This window comes from Pseudophryne corroboree, chromosome 7 (genome assembly GCF_028390025.1).
Source record: "Pseudophryne corroboree isolate aPseCor3 chromosome 7, aPseCor3.hap2, whole genome shotgun sequence".
Taxonomy (NCBI): domain Eukaryota; kingdom Metazoa; phylum Chordata; class Amphibia; order Anura; family Myobatrachidae; genus Pseudophryne; species Pseudophryne corroboree.
The window spans coordinates 476,383,314-476,399,195 of NC_086450.1; the positions used below are offsets into that span (position 1 = coordinate 476,383,314).

Consider the following 15,882-nt stretch of genomic DNA (forward strand, 5'->3'; position numbering starts at 1 on the left):
GCAGTAAAAGGAAACATAAAAGTCAACAGAGGATAAATACAATTCCTGGGTACTACAGGGTGGCAAGGGCCACAGGCACTGGTAGTGTGAGACAGTTCTTATAATCTTCTAGTTGGAAAGTCCTTACCAGGCCTGACTGTAGCAATGGAAAGAACCCAGGATCGTACCAGCCGGTGTTCCAGGAAAGGCTGGGCTGCTAAAGATAAAACGGCTGCTGTGGATACTGTCTGGAACCAGACTGTTGTTGATACGGAGTGGATACTGGCTGGGACCAGTTAAATAATAAACAAACTTGAGAGCGATGAAATAATAATGAAGTTTGGAGTTTGAGAGCGGTGAAATAATAATACCGGTGGAGAGTGGTAAACATTCAGAAAAGGACACCGGCCCTTTAAGAGAAGCTGTACACTGCTGGAAGCTGGGCTGGAAGCAGGTGATTGTTTGAGAGCGGTGAAATAATAATACCGGTGGAGAGTGGTAAACTGCAGAAAGGACACCGGCCCTTTAAGAGAAGCTGTACACTGCTGGAAGCTGGGCTGGAAGCAGGTGATTGTTGTAACTGAAAACAGGTGAGTCCAGAATGGATCGGAGAGTCAGGATACACCGCAGATGGAATGCTGGTGCGGGTCTCTATAGCAGAAGTCTGGAGACAGGAGCTGGAACCTGGAAGACAACCACAGGAGAGAGACAAACTGGAACTAGGTTAGACAACCAAAGCACTGACGCCTTCCTTGCTCAGGCACAGCTTACTTATACCTGCAGCAAGGAAGGGGTTGGCTAGGCAATTATGCAAATCAACAATACAGACAGCAGATTGGTGGAAATGATCAGATGACAAAATCCAAGATGGCTGCGCCCATGCAGACACTTGGAGGGAAGTTTGGTTTGTAATCCATGTGAGAATTGAAACAGTAATGGCGACGCCGGCCACAGGAGACAGGAGACGCCAGACTGACAAGCGCACATTTAACCACGCGGGCACAGCGGAGGCCGCGGCTGATGAAATCACCACTCTGACATTCTGCATGTGGAAACTCAGGAACAGCGGAATCCGGTCCTGTAACGCTGAGCCAGCCTTAGGAGGCATCTGAAGGGTAAGTAATGGCATCCAGATACCCGGATCGTGACAGCACCCCCCCCTTTAGGAGTGGCCCCAGGACACTTCTTAGGCTTTAAAGGAAACTTTGCGTTGAAATTTCGGACCAAGGCAGGAGCATGGACGTCTGAGGCATTGGTCCAAGAGCGTTCTTCAGGACCATAGCCCTTCCAGTCAATGAGGTATTGTAACTGACCGTAACGGAAACGTGAGTCCAAAATCTTGGCCACCTCGTACTCGACTCCCCGTTGAGTCTGAACTTTGGGAGCTGGAGGAAGTGCGGAATGAAACCGATTCAGGATCAGCGGTTTCAACAAAGAAACATGAAATGTCCTGGGTATTTTCAAGAAGGATGGTAACTGTAACCTGTAGGCAACAGGATTGATGACTTGTTCAACCTTGAAGGGTCCGATGTAGCGAGGTGCAAATTTCATGCTGGGAACTCTCAACCTCAAATTCTTCGTGGACAACCACACACGATCACCCACCTTGAGAGCAGGAACCGCTCTACGCTTCCTATCGGCAAACTTCTTATACCTGAATGAGGCTTTAAGCAGGGCTGCGCGGACGTTCCTCCAGTTATTTGAGAACTGACGCAAGGTGACATCCACTGCTGGAACAGAAGTTGCGGGAAGCGGTTGGAATTCTGGGACTTTAGGGTGGAATCCATAATTAATGAAGAATGGAGTAGAAGAAGATGAGGAATGGTATTGATTGTTGTGGCTGAACTCGGCCCAAGGAAGGAGTTGAACCCAGTCATCTTGAGAGGAAGACACATATATACGGAGGAAGGCCTCCAAGTCCTGATTCACCCTCTCGTGTTGACCATTGGTCTGAGGATGGTAAGCCGTGGAAAACTTTAACTTGACTTGGAGGGCTTGACACAAACTTCGCCAAAATTTGGCTACAAATTGTACTCCACGATCCGAGATGATCTCTTCAGGAAGACCGTGAAGTCGGAAGATCTCTTGTATAAACACTTGAGCCAACTTGGAAGCTGACGGAAGACCGGTGAGAGGGATGAAATGTGCCATCTTGGTGAACCGGTCAACTACCACCCAGATGGTATTAAACTTGTTGCAGATAGGTAGATCGGTAACAAAGTCCATCGACAAATGGGTCCATGGTCGACGGGGAACAGATAATGGAACCAGTTGCCCCGCAGGCGACTGGCGGGAGACTTTGTGTTGGGCACACTTTGGGCAGGAGGCAATAAATTCCATAACGTCCTTCTTCAGAGTTGGCCACCAGTAGGACCTAGAAATAAATTCAAGGGTTTTCTGAATGCCTGTATGTCCAGCAAAACGGGAAGCATGGGCCCAATGCATAAGCTTCTTCCTTAGAACTGGCTTAACAAAACTTTTCCCTGGTGGAGGCGTAGAGTCCATCCCTACCGTGGAGAAAGCCAATGGATTAATAATAGGATGCTTGTCTGCAGACTCGGACTCATTTTCTTGCTCCCATGAGCGGGAAAGGGCATCGGCCTTACGATTCTGAGAACCCGGACAGAACTGGAGTTTAAAGTCAAACCTAGAGAAGAAAAGTGCCCATCTGGCCTGACGAGGATTCAGACATTGTGCGCCTTTGAGATATAAAAGATTTTTGTGGTCGGTAAGTATGGTGATTGAGTGGGAAGCTCCCTCCAACAGGTATCTCCACTCCTCCAGAGCGAGCTTGATGGCTAGCAACTCCTGATCGCCAATGGCTTAGTTGCGCTCAGCTGGGGAGAACTTCCGGGAGAAGAAACTGCAAGGATGTAGATGTCCATCTTTGGCCCTCTGGGATAACACTGCTCCTACTCCAACGGAGGAGGCATCTACCTCTAAGATAAAAGGAGAGTCGGTGTCAGGCTGTTTCAGAACTGGTGCAGAGATGAACCGTTGCTTCAGAAGGTGAAAGGCCTGTGTAGCTTCCTCGGACCACTTGGACGGATTAGCACCTTTCTTGGTTAATGCAGTGATAGGCGCCACAATGGTGGAAAAGTCTCGTATAAATTTTCTATAATAATTGGCGAACCCTAAGAACCTCTGGACCCCTTTGAGGCTTAAGGGTATAGGCCAATTCTGGATTGCTTGGAGTTTCTCAGGATCCATCTCTAGTCCGGAACCGGACACAATGTAACCTGGAAACGGAATGGTTTTAACTTCAAACACACACTTCTCCAATTTACAATAGAGGTGATTGACACGGAGACGGGAAAGAACCTCTTTTACCCAGAAACGATGATCTTCGAGATTATTAGCAAAGATGAGGATGTCGTCTAGATAAACCACGACATGGCGGTACAAGATGTCCCTGAAGATCTCATTCACGAAGTGCTGGAAGACTGCTGGAGCGTTGCTCAATCCGAAGGGCATGACGAGGTACTCATAATGTCCGTCACGGGTGTTAAAGGCGGTCTTCCACTCGTCACCCTCACGGATTCGGATGAGATTGTAGGCACCCCTCAAGTCCAGCTTTGTGAAAATGGTTGCACCACTAACTCTATCAAAGAGCTCGGTAATCAGGGGTAAAGGGTATCGGTTCTTGACGGTAATGTCGTTCAGACCTCTGTAGTCGATGCACGGACGCAGACCACCGTCTTTCTTCTTAACGAAGAAGAAGCCTGCGCCGGCTGGAGAAGAAGATGGTCGGATGAAACCCTTCGCCAGGTTCTCTTTGATGTACTCTTCCATGGAGTGTGTCTCGGGCAGAGACAACGGATAAGTTCGGCCTCGCGGTGGAACCTTCCCTGGAATGAGGTCGATTGGGCAGTCCCATTCTCTATGAGGAGGAAGGATATCAGCAGAGGCTTTACTGAACACATCCGTGAAGTCTTGATATGGAGGAGGCGGAACATCAGTTGACCTGGGGAAGGAAGAACAAACAGGAAGAACTTTGGCTAAACAAGTCTCAGCACAGGAGGGACCCCATGCCAGTATTTGCATAGTCGTCCAGTCAATTGATGGGTTGTGGAGACGGAGCCATGGAAGGCCTAAAACCACTGGATGTGTGGCTCTTGGAATCACTAAAAAAGAAATATACTCAGAATGAAGAACTCCCAATCTCAGACGAACAGGAAGAGTCCTTAAGGAAATGACTGCGTCAAAAATCTTGCTGCCATCCACGGCAGTCAAAGAGATGGACGAGGACAGTCTCTCGGTGGGTAGGGACCACCGTTTAACATAAGCTTCGGTTATGAAATTCCCAGCTGCTCCGGAATCAAGGAGGGCAATGACGTTCCTGTAAAGTTGAGCAATTTGGAGCGACACTGGGAGGTTACAGTCATGAGGAGATGGAGAGGAGATCATTACTCCTAGCCGACCCTCTCCTTGGCGAGCTAGGATCTGGAGTTTCCCGGACGTTTGGGACAGGCATTGATAGTGTGCGACGGAGCTGCACAGTAGAGACAGAGAGACTCAGAGAGACGTCTTCGGCGCTCAGCGGGAGATAGACGGGAACGACTAATTTGCATAGGCTCATCCTTGGATGGAGATGGTTGACGAGGAGGAGGAGCAGAAGATTTAGGAGTAGATGATCTTCCTCGCTCGGTTGCTCTCTCTCTGAAACGTAGATCAACCTTCGTGCAAAGAGAAATTAGCTCATCCAACTTAGAGGGCAAGTCTCTGGTAGCTAACTCATCCTTGATGCGTTCTGATAAGCCATGCCAGAATGCAGCATACAGGGCCTCGTCATTCCATGCCAGTTCGGATGCCAGGATTTTAAACTGTATAAGATACTGTCCCACAGTACGTGTTCCCTGGCGTAAACGAAGAATCTCAGATGAAGCAGATGTTATCCGGCCTGGCTCGTCGAAGATGCGCCTGAATGTAGCTACAAAGTCAGTATAGGAGGATAGCAGGGGATCAGACTTCTCCCATAAAGGTGATGCCCAGTCAAGGGCTGAGCCACTGAGAAGGGAGATGACATAGGCAATTTTGGTACGGTCACTGAAGAAATTGCCAGGTAGAAGCTCAAAGTGGATTTCACATTGATTGAGAAATCCCCTGCAGAACCTTGGAGATCCATCAAATTTTGCTGGCGTTGGAAGATGAAGATGTGGACTGGAAATGGGTAAGGTGGGTGGGGTTACAGCTGGTGTCACTGTAGTGGACGCACCGGACGTGCCAGGTCCACGGAGGGTCGTTTGAATCCCATCCAGCCGTGTAGAGAGATCCTGGAGACAGCGGATGATGTGGCCCTGTGCAGCCTCCTGATGTTCAAGTCGGGCTGCCAGTTCTTGCATCGGCCTGGCCGCTTGATCCTGGTCTCCGGCTGGATTCATTAGGTCAGTGCTTACTGTCACAACTGAGGGCCTGAGCTGACGGGAGGCAGCCTCAGTTGTAGGGGCTGAGATGTAACGGAACCTGGGAGGTTGTATCAGACCCCTAGACATGTAAGTAACATGTAGAATAACTGCCCGAAGGCGTGACCACGACAACCAGGATAAAAGTCAATGATGTTTATTATGACAAACTCCGTAACACAGCTGCAGTAAAAGGAAACATAAAAGTCAACAGAGGATAAATACAATTCCTGGGTACTACAGGGTGGCAAGGGCCACAGGCACTGGTAGTGTGAGACAGTTCTTATAATCTTCTAGTTGGAAAGTCCTTACCAGGCCTGACTGTAGCAATGGAAAGAACCCAGGATCGTACCAGCCGGTGTTCCAGGAAAGGCTGGGCTGCCGAAGATAAAACGGCTGCTGTGGATACTGTCTGGAACCAGACTGTTGTTGATACGGAGTGGATACTGGCTGGGACCAGTTAAATAATAAACAAACTTGAGAGCGATGAAATAATAATGAAGTTTGGAGTTTGAGAGCGGTGAAATAATAATACCGGTGGAGAGTGGTAAACATTCAGAAAAGGACACCGGCCCTTTAAGAGAAGCTGTACACTGCTGGAAGCTGGGCTGGAAGCAGGTGATTGTTTGAGAGCGGTGAAATAATAATACCGGTGGAGAGTGGTAAACTGCAGAAAGGACACCGGCCCTTTAAGAGAAGCTGTACACTGCTGGAAGCTGGGCTGGAAGCAGGTGATTGTTGTAACTGAAAACAGGTGAGTCCAGAATGGATCGGAGAGTCAGGCTACACCGCAGATGGAATGCTGGTGCGGGTCTCTATAGCAGAAGTCTGGAGACAGGAGCTGGAACCTGGAAGACAACCACAGGAGAGAGACAAACTGGAACTAGGTTAGACAACCAAAGCACCGACGCCTTCCTTGCTCAGGCACAGCTTACTTATACCTGCAGCAAGGAAGGGGTTGGCTAGGCAATTATGCAAATCAACAATACAGACAGCAGATTGGTGGAAATGATCAGATGACAAAATCCAAGATGGCTGCGCCCATGCAGACACTTGGAGGGAAGTTTGGTTTGTAATCCATGTGAGAATTGAAACAGTAATGGCGACGCCGGCCACAGGAGACAGGAGACGCCAGACTGACAAGCGCACATTTAACCACGCGGGCACAGCGGAGGCCGCGGCTGATGAAATCACCACTCTGACATTCTGCATGTGGAAACTCAGGAACAGCGGAATCCGGTCCTGGAACGCTGAGCCAGCCTTAGGAGGCATCTGAAGGGTAAGTAATGGCATCCAGATACCCGGATCGTGACAGGTGGGTTATACTGTTTCTGTGCAGGGTAAATACTGGCTGCTTTATTTTTACACTGCAAATTAGATTGCATATTGAACACACCACACCCAAATCTAACTCTCTCTGCACATGTTATATCTGCCTCCCCTGCAGTGCACATGGTTTTGCCTAACTCCCAAAAAATTTCCTGCTGCGATCAACTTGGAATTACCCCCAAAGTCCCGCCGTCAGACTGCAGCAAATGCTGGGCTGCGTTTCTTGCTGCCCTGCAATCAGATAGTCACCGCCTACAGGGGGAGGGTAAAATCACTGTGCAAGTGTGCGCTCCTATGTGTTACACAGCTGCAGAAGAATCAGTGTGTGCCGTCTCTGCACAGCCCAGGACTTACTCTTCCAGTGCGACTGAATCCGGGTGATCGGGGCGGAGCTGATGTCAGACACCCTGCCTCAAAACGCTTGAGACCGCCTGCATTTTTCCGGACACTCCCTGAAAACGCTCAGTTGCCTCCCACAAACGGCCTCTTCCTGTCATTCTCCTTGCGAACGCCCGTGCAAATAGTTCCTTCACACCATCCCGTCGGTGACCGGCGATGCCCGTTGCAGCTGTCCGACACGCCTGCGCATTGTGGTGTATGCGCAGTTCGGATGTGATTGCCCGCTATTTTTGGAGATGGAGCCGCAGGTGGTATTGCAGTGTCAAGGCTTGTGACAAAGGACACAAGGAGGTCTGAAACGCGTTGGAATCTGACTACTAAGGACTACCAGGGACTGCCCGGTCATAAGCTCGGGAGCCCAGCAGTGTGTATATTCCAGACTACACACTGCTATACCACCTGCGGCTCCATCTCTGATCTGATCGCCTGCGGTGTGAGAACGCGCGGCAGCAATCAGATCTGAATGACCCCCTTAGTTCTGTGCACAGACTAGTATACGAGTAGTAATGATAATTACAGGTAATTGTATAGGATCTATAATTACTTGTCCATAGTGAGAATTGGTAGTAACTGTGTCATAGTTATTGGAAAGTGATATTTACCTATGTTACTGTGAAGACCCCGGGGGGCAATTAGAGGCTGGCTATCACTGATGCCCTAGACTAGAGGGGCAATTAGAGGCTGGCTATCACTGATGCCCTAGACTAGAGGGGCAATTAGAGGCTGGCTATCACTGATGCCCTAGACTAGAGGGGCAATTAGAGGCTGGCTATCACTGATGCCCTAGACTAGAGGGGCAATTAGAGGCTGCCTATCACTGATGCCCTAGACTAGAGGGGCAATTAGATGCTGCCTATCACTGATGCCCTAGACTAGAGGGGCAATTAGAGGCTGGCTATCACTGATGCCCTAGACTAGAGGGGCAATTAGAGGCTGGCTATCACTGATGCCCTAGACTAGAGGGGCAATGTGTATTTGGAAGTAGTTCTAGTATGTTCTTTATAATGCATACTGTGACCTTTACATATTTTACTACCAAACTAATGTATTATTACATGAATGTTATTGTTACACTATAACCACTGATGTTAGTGTGGAATATCCTTATGGAAGAAACATAAAGTCACTTGTTGCTGAGCCGCGTCCAGTGGGGTAAGTGGTGTCTACCTGGTGTAAGCGTTGTCTTTATATACATCAGTATGGTATATAGGGTCACTGTCTATAGGGGAGGGGTTTTCCCAAGTAGCCCCCTAATAATTTATATACCTGGGTGGAGGCACTTATGATAAAATAGTAGCTCACAACCCTAGGGCGGTACAGGGTGGGTGACATAAGTCAAGTAAAAAAGCAAGCAACTGGGGGTGGGGTAGATGTAACATGTGCAGAGAGATTGAGATTTGGTGGCTTATATTTTTTTCTGTGCAGGGTAAATACTGGCTGCTTTTGCATGTAGCCCACAGATGTTAGACAGCTGTATTTTTACACTGCAATTTAGATTTCAGTTTGAACACACTCCACCCAATTCTAACTCTCTCTGCACATGTTACATCTGCCCCACCTGCAGTGCAACATGGAGCACATAAGGGAGGAACAATGCTCTTGTGTAGGGTGTGTACTCCATTAAAGCTGAGATGAGATCTTCTTGAGGTATGTGTGAAGCTGTGGAACTACAGCCACCAGCAAGTGAAGGGCCAGGTGGACCTGCATGTATAAAGTGTAACTGAGCTATAAGACTTTTGGTGGAGAAGGATGGAGTGTAATGTAACCATATCCATAAGATCAATATAAAAATGTACCACAATAGACACTTACAATCCGACAAAAAGATCCTTGTAAAACAGAGAAATATTTCCTCCTTAGGATGGCACATAGGATATCCTTACTGCGTGATGAGCAGTTGTGGTTTATAATACAGGTAAGGAGTGACACCAGAGGGGATCTTACCCCATTTTAGGAGATGGAGCCGCAGGTGGTATTGCAGTGTGTAGTCATGAATATACTGTACACACTGCTGGGCTACCAGCGTCTGTCCAAGGCCCCGCCCCCATGACTGTGGCCCCGCCCCTGATCGTGAACTACACACACTGTATAGGATGGTGATCTGCTCTCGTTCTGTTCTCACAGGCAGATACCACAGCGATCGCTGGCACTTGTTACATTATGATGAAGTTAGGAGTGTTGTCCTCATCTCTGTCCCATGCAGATCCCCACTCTCAGGGGTCACAACAGATAATCTTCCCTTCACCCCTCCCCCTGCTCTCCTCCACCCCCCCCCCCCCCGCTCCCATGTCCCGGACATAGGGGGTTATTCCGAGTTGATCGCACGCTGCAACTTTTTGCTGCCCGTGCGATCATCTAGACGCCGCCTATGGGGGAGGGTTTTTCTATGCTAAAAAAGTTTCCTATAAAAGACCAGAGTAACAGTCACTTACCCTGTGCGATCGATCCAGTGATGCAGGTCCCGGAATTGACATCAGACATCCGCCCTCCAAACGCCTGGACACGCCTGCGCTGGACTCACCCTCCCCGAAAACGATGAGTTGCCGCCCCGTTCCGCCTTCCTCCTGTCAATCTTCTTGCAGTCGCCGCTGCGACCACCTTTTTCGCTAGCAGCATCGCTGCTTGACGACCGCCGTCGCGGGGCAATAAAGCGTCTGCGCAATGCATCTGCAGCGCATGCGCAGTTCTGACCCGTTTGCACCGCTGCGACATCTGTGCCTCTGCTCCCTATCTGTACCTCTGTCCCGTGTGCCTCTGCCTCTCCTCATCTGTGCCTCTGCTCCCTATCTATACCCCTGTCCCCTGTGTGCCTCTGCCCATCCTCATCTGTGCCTCTGCTCCCTATCAATACCCCTGTCCCCTGTGTGCCTCTGCCCCTCCTCATCTGTGCCTCTGCTCCCTATCTATACCTCTGTCCCCTGTGTGCCTCTGCCTCTCCTCATCTGTGCCTCTGCTCCCTATCTATACCTCTGTCCCCTGTGTGCCTCTGCCCCTCCTCATCTGTGCCTCTGCTCCCTATCTATACCCCTGTCCCCTGTGTGCCTCTGCCCCTCCTCATCTGTGCCTCTGCTCCCTATCTATACCTCTGTCCCCTGTGTGCCTCTGCCTCTCCTCATCTGTGCCTCTGCTCCCTATCTATACCTCTGTCCCCTGTGTGCCTCTGCCCCTCCTCATCTGTGCCTCTGCTCCCTATCTATACCCCTGTCCCCTGTGTGCCTCTGCCCCTCCTCATCTGTGCCTCTGCTCCCTATCTATACCCCTGACCCCTGTGTGCCTCTGCCCCTCCTCATCTGTGCCTCTGCTCCCTATCTATACCACTGTCCCCTGTGTGCCTCTGCCCCTCCTCATCTGTGCCTCTGCTCATTATCTATACCCCTGTCCCCTGTGTGCCTCTGCCCATCCTCATCTGTGCCTCTGCTCCCTATCTATACCCCTGTCCCCTGTGTGCCTCTGCCCCTCCTCATCTGTGCCTCTGCTCCCTATCTATACCCCTGTCCCCTGTGTGCCTCTGCCTCTCCTCATCTGTGCCTCTGCTCCCTATCTATACCCCTGTCCCCTGTGTGCCTCTGCCCATCCTCATCTGTGCCTCTGCTCCCTTTCTATACCCCTGTCCCCTGTGTGCCTCTGCCCCTCCTCATCTGTGTCTCTGCTCCCTATCTATATCCCTGTCCCCTGTGTGCCTCTACCCCTCCTCATCTGTGCCTCTTCTCCCTATCTATACCCCCTGTCCCCAGTGTGCCTCTGCCCCTCCTCATCTGTGCCTCTGCTCCCTATCTATACCCCTGTCCCCTGTGTGCCTCTGCCCATCCTCATCTGTGCCTCTGCTCCCTTTCTATACCCCTGTCCCCTGTGTGCCTCTGCCCCTCCTCATCTATGCCTCTGCTCTCTATGTATACCCCTGTCCCCTGTGTGCCTCTGCCCCTCCTCATCTGTGCCTCTGCTCCCTATCTATACCTCTGTCCCCTGTGTGCCTCTGCCCCTCCTCATCTGTGCCTCTGCTCCCTATCTATACCCCTGTCCCCTGTGTGCCTCTGCCCCTCCTCATCTGTGTCTCTGCTCCCTATCTATATCCCTGTCCCCTGTGTGCCTCTACCCCTCCTCATCTGTGCCTCTGCTCCCTATCTATACCCCTGTCCCCTGTGTGCCTCTGCCCATCCTCATCTGTGCCTCTGCTCCCTATCTATACCCCTGTCCCCTGTGTGCCTCTGCCCCTCCTCATCTGTGCCTCTGCTCCCTATCTATACCCCTGTCCCCTGTGTGCCTCTGCCCATCCTCATCTGTGCCTCTGCTCCCTATCTATACCTCTGTCCCCTGTGTGCCTCTGCCTCTCCTCATCTGTGCCTCTGCTCCCTATCTATACCTCTGTCCCCTGTGTGCCTCTGCCCCTCCTCATCTGTGCCTCTGCTCCCTATCTATACCTCTGTCCCCTGTGTGCCTCTGCCTCTCCTCATCTGTGCCTCTGCTCCCTATCTATACCTCTGTCCCCTGTGTGCCTCTGCCCCTCCTCATCTGTGCCTCTGCTCCCTATCTATACCCCTGTCCCCTGTGTGCCTCTGCCCCTCCTCATCTGTGCCTCTGCTCCCTATCTATACCCCTGACCCCTGTGTGCCTCTGCCCCTCCTCATCTGTGCCTCTGCTCCCTATCTATACCACTGTCCCCTGTGTGCCTCTGCCCCTCCTCATCTGTGCCTCTGCTCATTATCTATACCCCTGTCCCCTGTGTGCCTCTGCCCATCCTCATCTGTGCCTCTGCTCCCTATCTATACCCCTGTCCCCTGTGTGCCTCTGCCCCTCCTCATCTGTGCCTCTGCTCCCTATCTATACCCCTGTCCCCTGTGTGCCTCTGCCTCTCCTCATCTGTGCCTCTGCTCCCTATCTATACCCCTGTCCCCTGTGTGCCTCTGCCCATCCTCATCTGTGCCTCTGCTCCCTTTCTATACCCCTGTCCCCTGTGTGCCTCTGCCCCTCCTCATCTGTGTCTCTGCTCCCTATCTATATCCCTGTCCCCTGTGTGCCTCTACCCCTCCTCATCTGTGCCTCTTCTCCCTATCTATACCCCCTGTCCCCAGTGTGCCTCTGCCCCTCCTCATCTGTGCCTCTGCTCCCTATCTATACCCCTGTCCCCTGTGTGCCTCTGCCCCTCCTCATCTATGCCTCTGCTCTCTATGTATACCCCTGTCCCCTGTGTGCCTCTGCCCCTCCTCATCTGTGCCTCTGCTCCCTATCTATACCTCTGTCCCCTGTGTGCCTCTGCTCCTCCTCATCTGTGCCTCTGCTCCCTATCTATACCCCTGTCCCCTGTGTGCCTCTGCCCCTCCTCATCTGTGTCTCTGCTCCCTATCTATATCCCTGTCCCCTGTGTGCCTCTACCCCTCCTCATCTGTGCCTCTTCTCCCTATCTATACCCCCTGTCCCCAGTGTGCCTCTGCCCCTCCTCATCTGTGCCTCTGCTCCCTATATATATACCCCTGTCCCCTGTGTGTCTCTGCCCCTCCTCATCTGTGCCTCTGCTCCCTATCTATACCCCTGTCCCCTGTGTGCCTCTGCCCCTCCTCATCTGTGCCTCTGCTCCCTATATATATACCCCTGTCCCCTGTGTGTCTCTGCCCCTCCTCATCTGTGCCTCTGCTCCCTATCTATACCTCTGTCCCCTGTGTGCCTCTGCTCCTCCTCATCTGTGCCTCTGCTCCCTATCTATACCCCTGTCCCCTGTGTGCCTCTGCCCCTCCTCATCTGTGCCTCTGCTCCCTATCTATACCCCTGTCCCCTGTGTGCCTCTGCCCATCCTCATCTGTGCCTCTGCTCCCTATCTATACCCCTGTCCCCTGTGTGCCTCTGCCCCTCCTCATCTGTGCCTCTGCTCCCTATCTATACCCTGTCCCCTGTGTGCCTCTGCCCATCCTCATCTGTGCCTCTGCTCCCTATCTATACCCCTGTCCCCTGTGTGCCTCTGCCCATCCTCATCTGTGCCTCTGCTCCCTTTCTATACCCCTGTCCCCTGTGTGCCTCTGCCCCTCCTCATCTATGCCTCTGCTCTCTATGTATACCCCTGTCCCCTGTGTGCCTCTGCCCCTCCTCATCTGTGCCTCTGCTCCCTATCTATACCTCTGTCCCCTGTGTGCCTCTGCTCCTCCTCATCTGTGCCTCTGCTCCCTATCTATACCCCTGTCCCCTGTGTGCCTCTGCCCCTCCTCATCTGTGTCTCTGCTCCCTATCTATATCCCTGTCCCCTGTGTGCCTCTACCCCTCCTCATCTGTGCCTCTTCTCCCTATCTATACCCCCTGTCCCCAGTGTGCCTCTGCCCCTCCTCATCTGTGCCTCTGCTCCCTATATATATACCCCTGTCCCCTGTGTGTCTCTGCCCCTCCTCATCTGTGCCTCTGCTCCCTATCTATACCCCTGTCCCCTGTGTGCCTCTGCCCCTCCTCATCTGTGCCTCTGCTCCCTATATATATACCCCTGTCCCCTGTGTGTCTCTGCCCCTCCTCATCTGTGCCTCTGCTCCCTATCTATACCTCTGTCCCCTGTGTGCCTCTGCTCCTCCTCATCTGTGCCTCTGCTCCCTATCTATACCCCTGTCCCCTGTGTGCCTCTGCCCCTCCTCATCTGTGCCTCTGCTCCCTATCTATACCCCTGTCCCCTGTGTGCCTCTGCCCATCCTCATCTGTGCCTCTGCTCCCTATCTATACCCCTGTCCCCTGTGTGCCTCTGCTCCTCCTCATCTGTGCCTCTACTCCCTATCTATACCCCTGTCCCCTGTGTGCCTCTGCCTCTCCTCATCTGTGCCTCTGCTCCCTATCTATACCCCTGTCCCCTGTGTGCCTCTGCCCATCCTCATCTGTGCCTCTGCTCCCTTTCTATACCCCTGTCCCCTGTGTGCCTCTGCCCCTCCTCATCTATGCCTCTGCTCTCTATGTATACCCCTGTCCCCTGTGTGCCTCTGCCCCTCCTCATCTGTGCCTCTGCTCCCTATCTATTCCCCTGTCTCCTGTGTACCTCTGCTCCTCCTCATCTGTGTCTCTGCTCCCTATCTATACCCCTGTACCCTGTGTGCCTCTGCCCCTCCTCATCTGTGCCTCTGCTCCCTATATATATACCTCTGTCCCCTGTGTTCCTCTGCCTCTCCTCATCTGTGCCTCTGCTGCCTATCTATACCCCTGTCCCCTGTGTGCCTCTGCCCCTCCTCATCTGTGTCTCTGCTCCCTATCTATACCCCTGTACCCTGTGTGCCTCTGCCCCTCCTCATCTGTGCCTCTGCTCCCTATATATATACCTCTGTCCCCTGTGTTCCTCTGCCTCTCCTCATCTGTGCCTCTGCTGCCTATCTATACCCCTGTCCCCTGTGTGCCTCTGCCCCTCCTCATCTGTGCCTCTGCTCCCTATCTATACCACTGTACCCTGTGTGCCTCTGCCCCTCCTCATCTGTGCCTCTGCTCCCTATGTATACCCCTGTACCCTGTGTGCCTCTGCCCCTCCTCATCTGTGCCTCTGCTCCCTATCTATACCCCTGTTCCCCTGTGTGCCACTGCCCTCCTCATCTGTGCCTCTGCTCCCTATCTATACCCGTGTCCCCTGTGTGCCTCTGCCCCTCCTCATCTGTGCCTCTGCTCCCTATCTATACCCCTGTCCCCTGTGTGCCTCTGCCCCTCCTCATCTGTGCCTCTGCTCCCTATATATACCCCTGTCCCCTGTGTGCCTCTGTCCCTCCTCATCTGTGCCTCTGCTCTCTATCTATACCCCTGTCCTCTGTGTGCCTCTGCTCCTCCTCATCTGTACCTCTGCTCCCTATCTATACCCCTGTCCACTGTGCATACCTCCCAACTTTGTCCCCTTTGAAAGAGGGACACACGCGCGGCTTCGCCGCGCGCTCCCGAAAAGGGGGAGTGACCTAAGTAAAAGGGGGCGTGGCTTCACGGGAGGACCCCGCGATCGCGAGTCACGCCCCCGTTTTCGTCACTGAGGGGGCATGCCCAGCGCTCTGTGAGCCGCTGGCATGCCCCCTCTCCCTCTGACTTCAGTGAATAGACGCTGTGCGCATGCGCACAGCGTCTGTTCACCGCTGCTCTGCTAAGCAGGGCAGCAACAGACAGAGCCTCCCAACTGTCCCCCCCCACCGCGGGACACTTCGGCCCGCGGGTGGGACAGCGGGACAGTCCCCAAAAAACTGGACTGTCCCGCGAAAATCGGGACAGTTGGGAGGTATGCCTGTGTGCCTCTGCCCCTCCTTATATGTGCCGCTGCTCCCTATCTATACCCCTGTCCCCTGTGTGCCTCTCCCAGGGCAGGTGTCAGGGGGGGACTGTGATGACATGTCCGCCCCCTATTATACCACCCTGGCCGCACCCTTCCTCATGGGGCAGCCAGTAAGTGGGTAAGCATGCTATTACTGCCTACATAAGTGTCAATGTCCCTACTGCTGTGTTTGGTGATGGTGTCTATGGAAGAGTCATGCGGCCTAATTCACACCTGATCGCCATTGTGTGAAATCGCCAAGCGGACAATTATGGAACGACTGCGCATGTGTACGGATCGGAATGCCCGGGCGCGAGGACAAACTGCAAAAAAATCCTGCGTCTTTTTTGATCGCTAGGAGTACGCAAGTTGATTGACAGGAAGCGGTCGTTTGTGGGTGGTAACTAGACATTTTCTGGGCGTGTCAGGTAAAACGCAGGCGTTCCCAAGCGTTGTCAGGGCGGGTGTGTGACGTCAGCTGCGGCTCCGATCAGCCTGATTCTATCGCAGTGTAGGAGTAAATCCTGCGCTGCGCACACA

The 15,882-nt window shown here is 52.6% G+C and overlaps 1 protein-coding gene across 1 annotated transcript in view; it reads right to left on the bottom strand.

Annotated features, from left to right (window-relative positions):
• LOC134943885 (uncharacterized) overlaps positions 1-15,882 on the bottom strand; it is a 125,988-nt gene that overhangs the window by 80,384 nt on the left and 29,722 nt on the right. The window lies entirely within an intron of this gene.